We start from the raw sequence: 13,306 nt of genomic DNA, 5'->3' as shown, positions 1-13,306 counted from the left end.
GCCACTAAGATTTGCTTCTATGTTTTCTTTGAAGAGTTTAATAATTTCACCTATTGCGTTTAGGTCTATTATTCATTTTTGTTAATTTTTATGTATGGTATGAGGCAGGATCTGAGTCATAAGTTGGCAAAATTTATCTATACAGGGCTAGATACATATTTTGGATTTTGTGGACTATGCAGTACCACCTCTGCTACTCCACTGTGCAGGTGCAATCTGGATTAGCAGCCAATTATTTTGGTGGGGTTTCCATATAGATTTGGGGCTTCACCTTGTGACATCATCCTTCCAGGGATTTCCGCCATAATTTCTCTGCCATTCTGGCAGCCTTGATCTTTGTTCTCTGACTTCTCAAGCCAGTAAGCCTGACACTTTTTATTTCCAAATTGTTGATCCAACAGTGAGAACTGGAATGCATAATCTAGTAAATATATGTACAATTATCAGTGCCATTTCTTTAAGTTTCTGCTCCTTTGCAATTTCTACATGTGTTTGCAGCTTTCCAGTGTCTTCACATAGTTATTTATTTATTTATTTAGTTTTGAGACATAGCCTTTCGCTGTTGCCCAGGCTGGAGTGCAGTGGCATGATCTCGGCTCACTGCAACCTCCACCTCCCAGGTTCAAGCAATTCTCCTGTCTCGGCCTCCCGAGTAGCTGGGATTATAGGCATATGCCACCATGCCAGGCTAATTTCTGTATTGTTAATAGAGACGGGTTTCACCTTGTTGGCCAGGCTGGTCTCAAACTCCTGATCTTAGGTGATCCACCCGACTCAGTCTGCCTTGACCTCCAAAGTGCTAGGATTACAGGCGTGAGCCGCCTTGCCTGGCAGTTAGTTTTTAACAGCAGATAACTGTTATCTATTACAGAGAAAGTTGATCCAAGTTAATCTCTACTGTCATTACCAATAGCAGAGCCCCATTCTACCAAAATTGGAAAATCCAGATTCAATTTTTAACTCTTCTATTTTGTATTTTTTTCTGCATAAACATACAAACCACCTCAGTAGACTGTTAGGTCCCATAGGTAGTTATGGAGTTTATACTTCAATCATATCCAGGGCTATCGCTTATATTTCTATGCAATTGTTTATTTATTGACCTGATTTTTCCTGATTTTAGATACCCAACTGAACAATATGTTCTCTGTAATTTATGAGCCAGATACATAAATAGAACAAGCACTCCTAACTGTAAGCAGTATAAATAGGAGTGACATTGCTTATTCTACCCCACCTAAATATAACTTTTATCCTCTACAAACTGCCCTACACTTTCCAACAGCCATTTCAGGTGTGCAGACCATCCCACACTAACCCCACTACCCAAGTAGTGTGATTAAGAGATAAAGGAACAACCCCAAGTGAACACACAAAATGCTACATTTTTCATTTTTCTCTGGTTACTAATTACATTCAATCCATGATATTATATAATAGATACCTTAGTTTCAGATTTTTTATGATATATAATTTACCACAGGTAGAATGAGTTTTTAAAAGGCCCGTAGTTATTGTTATACTAACAGAATTCATGGCTACTCTATACTTTTATCAATGTGGCATATTGACCCAAATATAATCCCAACAATTTAGCAAAGCTCTTATACCTAAAAATATGGTACAGTAAAATTGTCAAGGTGCAATGCATTTGAAATTATTTGGTAGTTCCGTAAATCTTCCTTAACCTCACATGGACTTACAACTGAATTTTGAAGTATAAGGCACTAAACTACTCATATACTCCTTTGTCTTTGGATCTTATTGTATGGTAAGAAATTTTATAAGTATATATCCCCTCTGAACACTGATAGCATCTGAAAGGAGGTTTGACATCAGAGTTGTTTTTTGTTCTTTAATGTAGGCTTAGCTGTTATCCAAACAAAATTTCAGATGCTTTATCTTCTCTGCATGGTGATACTTAGGAACTAGTTAATGTATGTGAAGAAAGACGAGTTCCTCAATAATATCAATAATATCCAGTTTCAGAGAGAATGCATGCCTTCTATCTCCCCATCACATAAGCCATTCTCACAGCCACATGAACTAGATTTTATGATGTATAGTTAGTTCAAAGTCTGAGCTTATGTCTTTCCTTTATTTAGTAAAATTAGAGAGTGACTAGATTGTGAAAATTTGTAAACCAGCTGTTAATTTATGTTTATGAATTTTATTTCAGATTTATGAGAGTAGTTAATCTGCTCTGTTTATGAAATGAGGCTTAAAGTATTTAATGTACCTGGAAGCTGAAGCTGGACAGCTACCCTTTCCTACTCACAGAAATATAAAGAAAGAGTTAGTTATTTTTAATGGCCTTCAATTTTTAGTCCAGTTTTGACCATAGTATAATTGAGTAAACATTTTGAATATATGCTATTCACCGTGATGCTTTGAAATACAGAGATCAATGCTGTCATAACACTTAAATGTAGAATTAGTCATGTAGAATTGTGTCGAAATTATACATGTATTCATTTCGTAGGGTAATTCTAAATTATTTTTTATATGGACATGGTCCTTATTTTTTGGTCATCTGTGACTTTGCAGCATCTAGAACAAATAAATAAATAAAACATGTTCTTTTTCCATTCCAATTTTCTTTGAATTTTCTACTTTTAGTATGAACATGTAGTTTGATACTCAATATGAGTCTTAATTTTCATTTCCAGAATAGCATGTAGTATTTCCTTGTCTTCTATCTTTTTGCATATATCTAGTGCATCTCCTATATAATATGCTAATTTCTAGGAAGTCATATTTAATTATTTAATTTTTCTTTTGAGGAACATTTTAAAATCAACCCCTTCTCCATAACTTAGTCCTTTTCTTTCCTTTTTCCTTCCTTTTCATTCTTTCTTTTTTCTTCATGTTTCAGGCTTTATTTCATTTTAGAAAAAGATAAATTTAAAGGAAATGTAGAAGCCACACCCCAAACCATCTTCATATATAATCAAAATCCTGAAACCTACATTTTTTTATAACTTTACAAAGTTACTTTATATGTCACGCAATTTTATATTGTGTGTTTATGCATGCGCTTATGTGTGTCTCTATATAATACAGTATTATATGTTTTGAAAATTTATACAGATGGTATGGTGCAGTACATTGATATTGCATTAGTAGCTGGTAATTTGGTCAAAAACAAAAAAATTTTTTTTTAATTTATTCAGGAAGAGTCCTCTAGCTCTTGTTCTCTTATTTTAGATGCCTCTGGCAGAAGTCTTTAAACTATGGTTCATATATATCTTGAAGAAATATATTTCCAGATCATCAAAATTATTATCATGTTGGTTTTTCTAAAAGTAACCATCCTGGGAATACATTTTTCGTTAAAGTCAGGGTGTTCTTTTGTCAATCATCTTTCGCTTTTTAAATAAAATAATTGCAAATAATTGTATAAAATCACTTTTTGAGTCATTTGGTTTAATTTTTTTCAATAACATTGTAGGAGGAACTAACCAAGCTGTTAGCTTTTAGACCACTAAAAGTAATTATTCATAAAAAACCACTGTGTCATTTTCGGCATATATCTAAAAATGAATTCAAAGAACTGAATGAAACTGCAATGAGAAAACCCCTAACATGAGCATCTCTTTATTTTTGTGACTGTATACAGTGCCTGTAGCCAGAAAAATTATGGTGAACTTTGATTCATTCAAGCAGCAAGTTGTGCTCATTCAGACATAGAAATAAAATTTAAAATAGATCTTGATGTTGCTCATTAAGATATGGAGATTCAGTTAAGTAATATTTCATTTTTATATGTAGGATGTATTACAATTTATAATAGAATTCTACAGGATGCTCAAGTTTTAATACTAATTATAATACATCAACCCACATTATTTCATAACTTAGAAATATATAATCATGGAGAATTTTTAAAAATCAACTTTCATACATAACTTTGTGGTACAGAAATAATGGAGTGATTAATAAAACAATTTCAAGCATAATGCATATTATGATAAAATTCTGTAAGATAAATGGAATGGAGTCATATTAAAGGAAAAAGACACAACATAAAATTTCTGATTTTCAAAGAAATGCTTGCACATGATTTGCAGAAGGTAGGAAATCCCTTCAGTATTTGGATTCTCTCGGAAAAGAGCAATGTGAAAATTTTTTTTCAATGTTTAATCATGCTGGAAATTTCATCCTCTGTGATACTCTAAATTTCTGAAGAAATAATGTAATTTGCCAACTCAACAACATCCAAGGTAGTACATTCATTCTCAAAATCCTTCTAATATAAAACGCAACACTGAGGAACTCCACTCTTTAGTACTTCTTTGTATGTTTTTAATATATTTTGTTGTAATTTTTTATAGTTCATAATTTTCCTGCATATTGCAAATTTTTTCTCTATCATATTTCAAATTCTTATGTTGATACTAGTTTCTGAGCTCAATAGTTTTATTGTTCTACTTGTTTGTTTCTTCATCAAAATCATGCTCTTATATTTTTACCGTCTTGATACTTGGTAGGTTAAATTTTTCTTCTTTAGCTTTCTTTAAAACTTTTTAACTAGAATTTGTTCATCCACAAAAATACTCAAACTGGCTCATAAAATTATAGTTTTTTAAAGCATTCAAAATTATGATTGAAAAATACCTTAGTGGAAAGAATTTAACTTTTATATATATATATAGTTTTTCTATCAAGGAACATAATTTACCTCTCCATTTAGTTAAGTGACATTTATATCCTTAAATATATCGTACTTTTCTCTAGAGCGTTCTTTAACCTCATTTATTTGATTTATTCCTCAGAATCTTAGCATTAATTAATGTTGCCATATTAATCATTGTTGGTTACAGAATATTGAGTTTTGTTGACGCTACGCCCGCAACAACCTTACTTAACTCCTTCGGTAGCTAACAATGTCAGTAGCTCAATGTCTGCTTTCAGATTGTTTTTATTTCTGTACATTATCTTGGGTTTTTTTCTACACAAAATTATTTTATTTGCAAAACCATTTAATTATTCGTTTGTTTTTAGGCTTTTCTGTTTTGTCTTTTTATTGTATTGCGTAAGGCCTCTAATTCATTGTTTAACATTCGAGTTGACAAACTACATCGAGGCCTGCCTTGTAAGTCAGTTTTAATGGAACACAGCCACATGCATTTGTTTACATTTTCTATAGCTGATATTAGAAAGGAGCCCCTTTGAGATACCTAAAACTTGGAAATTTTGAGGAGATGACAGAAGCAGGGTCAGTTCTCTATCTGCAGCTACCACTGCCCAATCCATGCCCCCATCCTCCTTAGGTTTATTTTAATCCTGATACAGAGAAGAATTGTGGCTTTGCTCCTGTGTCCCTGACCAGATTGGATGCCTGGGATTACGTGTCACTGTGAGGAGGGAGATGCAGATACCACAGGAAAGCATGCCACCAGTGGAGCTGTAGAAATCAACAACCTGATTAGAGACGATGAGCCTGCATAGACCATGGTAAAAAAAAAAAAAAAAATCAGAGTAGATAGTCACCTCTGACATTTTTTAATGTGAACAAAAGAGATAATACTTTTATTATTTTCTCAGATTAAAAGAGTAGGAAGGCAGAATGCTTCATAGGAAATGAAGGATGCAAACACCAAAGCCAGGCGATGCAATATTGTGTAGCTAGGGCTTGGTAAGAATGAAAAGAAATATGGAAAGATAATGATTAGCTGAAGATGATTTCACTGATTGAAGAAACACCTGATACTTTTGTACAAAAGAGTGTGCTAACTTATGAATATAGTAATTGAAAAAAATAATCATAATAGCATACATTCTTGAAACTTCTAAATGTCACTGATACAAAGAAAGCTCGTAAAACTACCAGAGAGAGAAAATAATACATGTAAAACTAGAATCAGATTCACAAGAGTATTTTCATATGAAACAAGAAAAATTAAGGCTACAATAAAATACAGCAATGTTTACAGAAAACAGAAATATTAATAGCTTATAAGGCTGGAATTATAATTCTAAGGACTTTTATGTTTGAGAAACAGAAAATGCATTTTTGGGCATACAAAAACTAAGACTTGCTATCACTGTAATGCCACTTTCAGTAAATAAACAAACAAAAAGAAACCAATACTGTAGATTTTAAACATGAGTATACTTAAAAATTAAAGAACGATGGAAAGTTTCCTGTTTAAACAAGGATAATTGTTACCACCAATTTAATTAAGTGTTGTTTCAGAAGTTTGACTAATAAAGTAAATCAGGAAATTTTTAAAAAGAGAAAGAGAGGAAAAGAAAGGAAAATATCAAATGGTCATTATTAAAGATGTTAATTCTTTTCATACTCATCTCACATTAAATTAAAGAAGTATCAATGAAATCCAAATAGATGACTTTGAAAAAACCATTGACTGGCTCATTCTGAAGCTTACATGGAAAAATCAAAGGGACAATAACAAGACCCTCTGGGAAAGAAGAAAAAGGTATAAGATATCAAATTCATTTTAGACACTACATTTAGGGCATCTAGTTCTATCAGGATATAGTAACTCCTTCTTCCTAGGCTGTCCCCTTACTGCCAACGAACATTGGGGATAACACAGCAAACAAGCAGAGCATCTGACGTGGCCTAGGGACCTCGAAACTTGGAGAAAGTCTGTGCTCCTTCCATGCCTGTCCAACAGGGTGCCGCAGAAGCCTGCAACACAGTAGCTATAACAGAAACAGACAAGGGCTCCAAGAAAGCCTGTACCCTAAGACAAAGGGTGACCTAACAACAGGTAACAGATAACCAGCCCGTGTTCAGTCAAACACCAGTGAACAAACATTGCCCTCACAAGCTTCTAGTTGGGACCCAGCAGGAAACTGACTACCTCCATACGTTTCACTAAACCCCACCATGCCCTCTCTGCATAAGAAGCAGGCAGCAGGGCGTAGAGCCCACTGACTGCTGTCAGCCTGCTTGGCAGGGAGCTGATCTCTCATCCCCTACATTATAGTAACAGGAGTTGCTCCTGTTTCTTTCCTGAGGCAGTGTTTATGGAGCTGAGTAGGAAGTTGCTTTTCTACCCTCTCCTAGAAGACATAGGAGGTGCTCAGATCATCTCATAAAGACAGCATCAGCAGAGCCCAGTGTCAAGTTGAGCTTCCACCTCCAATCAGCAGCAACAAGACTTAACTGAGGTGGTGCAAGGTTGCATTCACCATCACCTGGCTTCACTATTTCCTTTTCTCTCTACTGCCATGTCATCTTCCCAGTGTGGGTAATTGAGGCTGAACAAGGTGTTTCATGTCAGGGCCAGAAAGCACTCGAATTCCCCTTCCAGCCCCACCACTGATGGCTGTTGAGTCCCACGGAGAACCTGAAGGTCCACACCCAGCTGACAGCAAAAAGACTGAAGGAAGCAGAACATAACAGTGGCAACCACTGCTCTTGTCCTTTCCTTCAAACAATGATGTCAGAAGATCCAAGAAGGCAGCTGTGTCCCCAACCGAACCTAGCATCACCCAGGCAGAATGAGTTGAACCAGGTGGAGTAGTCAACACTTAGCTTCCAACTTTCTCTGTTGAAAGTAGGGCCAGTGAGGAGCTGAGTCGCCACCTTCAGCTTGCATTAATGAGGCCAGGTGGTGGAAGGGAGCAACTCCATACTCAAGGCTTCCCCACTTCTACTCCCTGAGAGTCAGTAGAGTCCAGCTTCTAGTGCCAGCATAGAATAACAAATCAGTGTGAGTCATCCCTTTGTTTCTACCTTCCCTGCTGGCACTGGGACCCAGGAAGGAACTGATTTTCAAACCTCATTTGAAGACAGAGTTGGTCTAAGTCAATGCCCACAGTGAAGGTGGTGGTGGTGGGGCCCTGTGAGAAGTAAATGGTGCATAGACACACACCTGGCTCTCATATTACACCTTACTAGGAAAGTGCTCTCTACTGAAAAGAAAATATATATCTATATCTATCTATCTATCTATCTATCTATCTATATATATATATATCTCTCTCTATATATATAGATATATGTATATATATAAACCAAGTTACAGAATCTCATACTACAGCATGAGATTCAAAATTTCCAAGATACAAGTGAAAATCACTGGTCATATCAAAACCAGAAAAATAAAAAAAATGACTGAGAAAACACAGTCAACACATGGCAAAACCAAGATAAACTAAACGTTGGAATTATCTGACAAGGATTTTAAAGCAGTCATCATTTAAGTGTTTTGACAAGTAATTATGAATTATCTTAAAACAGATGAATAATTGGAAAGTCTCAAGAAAGGAATAAAGTTATAGCCAAAAACCAAATGGAAATTATAGGCTAAAAAATACAAGGACTGAAATAAAGCACTCACTGGGTGGTCTCAATATAGAAGAGATCTGGCAGAGGATCTAATCAATGAATTTAGAACAGATATATAAAAATTATCCAATCTAAAGAAAATGACCAGAGTCACAGGGACATATAGGCAAATAACAGAAGACCTAAAATTAATATCATCAAATATTCAGGAGAGGTAAGAGAGAATGGGACTGAAAAAGTACTGAAAGAAATAGTGGCTGAAATTTTTCAAATTTGTCAAAAAGTCATAAACCTACAGACTCAAGAAGTTGAGTGAAGTCTAAATTAGATAATCCTAAAGAAAGTCATACCATGCCACATCATAATTAAACTTGTAGAAAATTTTTTTAAAAAAGAAAATATTTCAAAGGCAGCCAGAAAGAAATGGTGCATTATTTAGCATAGAACACCAATTTAAATGACAGCAATTTCTAGTCTGAAACAGTAGAGGCAAAAAGAAAGTAGCAAAACATTCGCAAGTAATGAAAGGATAGAACTGTTAAATGTGAATTTCTTGCCTGACAAAAATATCCTTTAGCAATGAAGAGGAAAAAACACACAGAAGGAAGAAAAGTTGGATAATTGTTTTACTGGCACATCTACCTTCAAAGAATAATGATGAGATGGACCCCAAACCGAAAGGAAATGATAACAAAAAGGCTTGAAACTTCAGAAAGAAAAACAGAACATTGGAACAAAAAAAAAGGGAATACATACAACATATTATCTTTTTCCTCAGGGGTATCATAAATCACATTTGGTGGTTTTGGCAAAATTATAATACCATTTAGTGTGAAATCAATATATAGAGAGGAAAAACAATTACATTTTAAAAGTCAAGAGGCTAAGTGGACCTGCACTTTACTCAAAATAATAAAACACTGATACCAGTGGACTGTAATACATTATGTATTAATAATTTAATACTTGCAGTAACCATTAAGAAAACTATAGAAAGTGATATACCCAAAACACTATAAGTAAATTAAGATTTAACCTTAAAAATAAGTTCAAATAACCCACAGGATGATAATAAAAGCAGAGGAACAAGAAATAGAGGAAATAAACAGAAAATAACTAATACTATGATAGAGTTAAGCATGAACATATTAATAATCACATGTAATTGTTTAAAATACAACAATTAAACAGTGTAGTTTGGTAAAGTACATTTAAAAAGTAAACATGATTAACAACAAGCCATGTATCTACAAGAAACTTCAAAAACAATATCATAGGTAGATTAAATGTAAAAGGATTAAGATATACACCGTGCAAATCTGAACCAAAAAAAGTGGCTAAGCTAGTATCAGATAAAGCAGACTTCACAGTGCAGAAAATTACTAGAGACAAAGAGGTATGTTAGATTATGATAAACAATCCAACAGGATGACATAGCAATCTTAAATGCATATACTCCGCACAAAACAGCCTCAAAATGTATGAGGCAAAAATAGAGCTGAAAGGAGAAACAAACAAATCCAGGATTATGGTTGGGAATATCAACACCCTACTCTCAGCAAGTGATAGAACTACTAGGCCGAAAAATCAGCAGGAATACAGAACTGGATAACACAAACGACCGACAGGATTCAACTGACAAATGCAGGATATTCAACCCAAAACAGCAGAAAATACATTTTTCAAACACTCACAGACATTTGCCAGCATAGACCATATCCTATGCTACAAAGCACACTTCACCAAATTTAAAGCAATCTAAATCATATATGGTATGTTCGTTGACCAAAATGGAATCAAACTATAAATCAATAACAGAAAGACAACAGGAAAATCTTTGGAAAACTAAACAGTATGTGAATCAAAGAGGAAGTCACTAAGGAAAATTTTTTAAATACGTAAAACTGAATGACAATGAAATATAATAAAAAATGTCAGATCCAGATAAAGCAATTCTAAGAAGGAAGTTTATAGCACCAAATGCTTACATTAGAAAAGTGGCAAGATAGATCATCTAAACTGCTAGCTCAGCAAAACTAGAAAAAGATAAAAATCAAATTGCAAAGTAAGTAGATTGAAGGATAAAGTAAAATTAGAACAGACATCAATGATATCTAAAACTAAAAGAATAGATAAAAACCAATAAAACAAAAAACTGGATCTTTGAATATATATTTTTAAAATTCATGAACTTGTAGCAATATTGACATGAGTGAAAAGAGAATAAAAATAACCAAGATTGAGAATGAAAGAACAGGTAATGAACGGTTGGAAACAAAAATTAAAAATCCATTAAAAATTAGATTCACTCCAAAGAACATGAAATATTTACATGTAAACTTGTTAAAATATACAGGAATTATATGTGGAAAATCACAGAAACAGATGAAGGAATAAAAGGTCTAAATAAACAGAGAGACCCACTGTGTCCACAGATTGGAAGAACCAATATAAAGGAGATGGAAAATCTCCTCAAGATGGTATTTAGGTTTATTGCAATATCTATTTAAAAAGTGTTTTGTAGACAGACAGAGGCATATTGTAAGACTTATATGGAAAGCAAAGCTACTAGAATAGCCAAGATGATTTTTGAAAAATAAAAATTTAGTGGGAAGAATCTATGTGATTTTGAGACTTATTTTATAGCTACAGTAATTAAATTGTCATAGGAATAAACTCAAAGATCAATAGAACAGAGGAAAGAACTCACAAGCAACCCACATAAATATATTGACGGATTTTGACAAAGGTACAATAGCAGTTCAATGTTGGAACGACAGCTCTTTCCACAAATTATGTTGGACTAATTGGACAATCATGAGGGGCAGAGAACCGTAAGGTATAAGTCACACTTTGTACAAAAATGAACTCAAAATGCGTTATAGACTGTGATGGTTAATTTTATGTGTCAAGTTGACTGGGCCATTTTACCCAGATATTTGGTAAAACATTACTCTAGATGTTTCTGTGAGGGTGTTTGTTTTTGTTTTGTTTTGGAGACAGGGTCTTACTCCATTGCCCAAGTAAGAGTGCAGTGGTGCAACCATAGCTTACTGCAACCTGAAATTCCTAGGTTCAAACAATCTTCCCACCTCAGCCTTCTAAAATGCTGGGATTACAGGCAGGAGCCACTGCAATCAGCCAGTAAGGGTGTTTTTTGTTTATTTGTTTTTTGGGTTTTTTTTTTTTTCTTGAGATGGAGTCTCGCTTTGTCTCGGCTCACTGCAACCTCTGCCTCCCAGGTTCAAGCAATTCTCCTGTCTCAGCCTCCCCAGTAGCTGGGACTACAGGCACACATCACCACGCCTGGCTAATTTTTGTGTTTTTAGTAGAGATGGGGTTTCGCCATATTGGCCAGGCTGGTCTCAAACTCCTGACCTCAGGTGATCCACTCGCCTCGGCCTCCTAAAGTGCTGAGATTATAGGCGAGAGCCACCAAGCCTGGCCAGTAAGGGTGTTTTTAAACAAGATTTACATTTAAATTGGTGGACTTTGAGTAAAGCAGATTACCCTTCTTAATGTGGGTGGGTCTCATCCAATCGGTTCAAGGTCTGATTAGAACAAAAAATACCTACTGTCTTAATTAATGTAGCTTTTTAAAGTAAAATTTTAACATTGATATAATTGGAGATTCACATGCAGGTGTAAAAAATAAGAAAGATCTCATGCACCATTTATTTATCTAGATTCCTTCAAAGGTAACAACTTTCTATATACTTCAATTCCACAACCAAGATATTTATACTGATACAACAAAGATACAGAACAACAAAGATATAGAACATTTTTATCACTACAGGTTCACTTCTCAGTGGCTAAGATTTTGTCAGCACCACTTCTTGCCTGTGATTAAGTTAAATGTATCATGCTCTAATAGAAAATTAGTTCAGTTTGTCACTCAGCTGCTACTTAGTTTTGCTTGCTCTGGTTTATAATTTTCCTACCCAATTTCTAAAAGTGTTCAAGTAGGAAATTAGAAAAAAAAATACCAAAGACTAAGTTAGATATCATTTTAAACTGAAAGTTTGTATGGATATTTTAGTTCAGAACAAGCAAATATCAACATACAAAAGAACCCTTAAATTTCTAGATTATTTTTAATATTTAACAGTTTGAATACAAGTGCTTGAAATTATTTTATATATATTGCTCTATTAATTTTAAAATACATTACAGGCATTTAGAAAACCTCTAAGATAACTAACAGATATCCATTATTTTCACTTTCCCAATGAACGTAACATCTTTATCTCTCTTTTGTATAAACAATTCAGTTAATTACACGGTTGTCCATTCTTAAGTGCCATCATTATTATTATCTTTTTATTAATTATGGCAAACTGCTCAGCTGAACTCCTTTTAGCATTTCCTGTAATGCTGATTTGGTGGTGGTAAATTCTCTCAGCATTTGTTTGTCTGAAAAAGTATATTTCTCCTTTATCTATGAAACTTAGTTTTTCTGGATACAGAATTCTTGGCTGACAATTATTCTGTTTAAGGAGGCTAAAGATAGGACCCCAGTCCCTTATAACATGTAAGGTTTCTGCTGAGAAGTCTATTGTTAGTCTGAGAGGTTTTCCTTTATAGGTTACTTGATGCTTTTATCTCACAGGTCTTAGAATTATTTCCCTCATGTTGACTTAGATAGCCAAATGACTATGTGCCATGGTGATGATATTTTTACAATGAATTTCTCAAGAGTTCTTTGAGCTTCTTGTATTTAGATATCTAAATCTCTAGTAAGGCTAGGGAAGTTTTCCTCAATTATTCCTTCAAATAAGTTTTCCAAATTTAGCCTTCTCTTCTCCCTCAGGAACACTAATTATTATTAGGTTTGGCCATTTTACACAATCCCATATTTCTTGGAGACAGTATTCATTTCTTTTGATTCTTTTTTCTTTATCTTTGTCTGATTGGGTTAATTAGAAAGCCTTGTCTTCAGGCTCTGAAATTCTTTCTTCTACTTGTTCTAGTCTATTGTTGACACTTTCCACTGCATTTTGTTTTTTACCTAAGTGTATCTTTTATTTCCAGAAGTTC

Source organism: Gorilla gorilla, chromosome 6 (genome assembly GCF_029281585.2).
Source record: "Gorilla gorilla gorilla isolate KB3781 chromosome 6, NHGRI_mGorGor1-v2.1_pri, whole genome shotgun sequence".
Lineage (NCBI taxonomy): Eukaryota > Metazoa > Chordata > Mammalia > Primates > Hominidae > Gorilla > Gorilla gorilla.
Note: the sequence above shows the minus strand (reverse complement) of the source record.